Genomic DNA, 2,726 nt, shown 5'->3' with positions numbered 1-2,726 from the left:
CCCCGAGACGCCCTCCTCCGCCCGCACCCCTCCTGCCTTTGTCCCGCGGCGGGACCCCCGCCCCTCGCGCTGCTCCTGTGAACCGGCCGCCCCGCGCGGAGGCGGGGGCGCCTCTCAATGCCGCGCCCGCGGCTCCCTCCAGATTTGTAATCCGCCAAAAAGCCGCTGATTGCCGCAATCGTTACTTTTCATTAAAAAAACTTAGAAGCAATTTGGGAGAACCCTTCTCAATGAATACATTTACCCCCGCGCGGGCTTTATTCTCCGCCTCCACTTGATGAGTTTCTCTGGCACGAATCCGTCCTTACAGGCACAGAATGGGCAGTCCCTTGATCCCCGTCAATCGTCGTCCCGAGTCGGGGCCACTTTGACCGCCAATGGTAGGGAAGTCAGGGCTAATCCTCAGACGGAATCACGGGAAAAGAAAAGCAACAATAACCAAGTCAAGCGTAAAAAATGAAAGAGAAATCTCTATTATCACCCACTACATTTCCCAGCTATGTACTGAAAAAATCAGCTCGCTTGTCATTCGAGTCAGACACCCGCACAAGAATATGGGGTCGTGGTGGGTTGGTAGACTCACACGACGTAAGGAGAGATGTTTGAGAGCCAGAGGCCTCCCTTCGGCCTCTGCCAAATCCTCCTCACATCCGCCATAACCATTAAATACAGACTGACTTTATTCTGTAGGGGGAGGCCCAGGGGTGGGTGGGGAGGGAGCCCCCAGCTGTGCATGGATAAAAAAAAAAAAAAATTCCCGGAGGGGTGGGGGCGGGGTGTGGATGCTAAAGAAACGCGCCCCTCTCGCCGGCACCTCCCGCTCCGGGCCCCGCGGGAGGCGGGGCCTCGCCGCCCGGGTGCAACCGCCGCGCGGGGGGGCCTCCTGTGCCCTTGCCCACGTCCCCCGCAACCCCGCGGGCGCGTGGCCCGGGCGGATGGATCCTGGCGCGGGCGCGGGTGCGCTGGGCGCGGCGGCCAGGAAGGGTCGCACGGCGACACCCGAGCGGGGACAGGCGCTGCCACTTCCCACGCCGACGCCCGCCAGGATCGGACACCGCCTTGATGCCTTCCTGCCGTCGCAGAGCCCGGGCGAAGTTAGTCCTAAGAGGCCGGGAGGGGGTGGGGGACGCGTCTCCGGGAGGGGTCGCCCGGCAGCGACCCTCGATCGCTCCCTCCCAGGAAGGACCCTCGAGGTCGGGAGCCGTTCCCGCGCCCCGGACGCGAGGTCCGCGGCCCGATCCTCCTCTCCCCCCACCCGCTCTGAGAGGTTCGCGGGACCTGAGCCCTGAACCCAAACGACCCCCAGCAGAGGAAGCCCCGGACCAAGAAACGCACAGTCGAGGCTCGCGCAGCAGTCTCTCGGCGTGCGCTTCTCTCCCTGCGTTCCAAAGGCCCAAGTGGCGGGGGGGGGCCCTTGGATGCTTTCATTTTCCCCGAGTGGGTCGGGGGAGCCTCCCTGGATCCGGAGAGAGGCCGCCTTTCCGGGGCCCTCGCGAGGCAGAGGCCAGGCCGCGCGCGCATGAAGGTGGTTCCTTCCTCTCCTCGCCCGGCCCCACCAGGCCCCGGGGCTCCGCTCCCGCCTCGCCCCCAGGCACCCACACCCGTGGGGCCTACTGTGCCCCTCCCTTTGAGGAACCTCTCCGGCTTGTCACCTCCCCCTTCGCGCCACACACACACCACGTACCCCACACACCGCGGGGCACGTGTGTATATCCCACACGCTACATACCATTCGTCCCCACGTCCACACACTAGTGTTTGCACGAAGGAAGGACGCGTTCACGCAGCAACAAGCTTAGGAAACGTGTCCTCATTTGCACAAGAGCTGGCTCACCTGCGCGCGCGCGCGCACACACACGCATTCCTGCACACTCCCACGCTCTCTGTGCAAGTGCGCTCTCGGGTGCCCACGGACTGACTCCGTCCCACATGGCAGGTCACGCGGGGGTAAGGAGCCATCCAGGTGGGGGTCACGAACTTTGGCCCTAGGTCCTGGGCCTCGTTGCAGGACCCTCGTCCGTACAGATGCCCCAGCTCCCCGTGGGGCCTGCGCTGCACTCTCGCGCTGCACCCTGCGGGCGCTGCACCGGAAATGGAGTCTCCCGGGTGGGCCTCACCCCGGAGCCCGCGGCGAGGAACAGACGGTGGACCCGCTCGCGAGGTCTCAGACACCCGCCCACTTGCCCCCTAAGAGGGCATACGATTTGCCCTCCCGTGATCATGGGAGTGGGGGTGTGACTGTGACGGTCCGGGAAGAAGGGGATCCGACCCGAGTGACTCCTACCCGGCCCAGGTTGGGCTGCTCGGGCCTGGGAGGATGGCGTGGAGGCCGAGGGTGATTGTCAACGTCTACAAAGCCAGTGAGAGCTTTCAGCCCTGCCCCAGATTTACATAACCGGGAACCTAACGCTCTGTCCGCAGTCTGGAAAGGGTGCTTGGAGAGAGAGGGCGACACAGCAATCCTAATTAGTGATTTTTGTCCCCTTGTTACTGGGCTCAGCATCTCATGCAAATGAACTCTTCATTTCAGCCACATTACCCAGCTCCAGAATTAACTGACTCTTATCTTTAATGATATGCTGCTGGAGTTCACTGAGCCCAGCTAGCTTTTTATCTTGATTACTCTAATCAATAAGAAATGATAGAGTAGAATTATAAACTCTATTGGCTTTTAAATGTTGCCGACAAGCCCTCTAGATGCCATTCCTGTTCATTGTTATTTATTA

At 61.7% G+C, this 2,726-nt stretch overlaps 1 long non-coding RNA gene across 1 annotated transcript in view; it reads right to left on the bottom strand.

Annotated features, from left to right (window-relative positions):
- The window catches only part of LOC103267290, a 2,468-nt gene extending 671 nt beyond the window's left edge, over window positions 1-1,797 (bottom strand). Inside the window, exons 1-2 of the long non-coding RNA XR_504746.1 lie at window positions 1,730-1,797; window positions 245-401 (exon numbers count right to left, since the gene is read on the bottom strand). This is a non-coding gene — a long non-coding RNA (uncharacterized LOC103267290). The remainder of the gene's footprint in view (window positions 1-244; window positions 402-1,729) is intronic.
- Between the last annotated feature and the right edge of the window lie 929 nt (window positions 1,798-2,726).

Source organism: Carlito syrichta, unplaced genomic scaffold, assembly GCF_000164805.1.
Source record: "Carlito syrichta isolate Samal-C Ts95f unplaced genomic scaffold, Tarsius_syrichta-2.0.1 Scaffold308099, whole genome shotgun sequence".
Taxonomy (NCBI): domain Eukaryota; kingdom Metazoa; phylum Chordata; class Mammalia; order Primates; family Tarsiidae; genus Carlito; species Carlito syrichta.
Note: the sequence above shows the minus strand (reverse complement) of the source record. Positions and strands in the feature narration are given on the sequence as shown.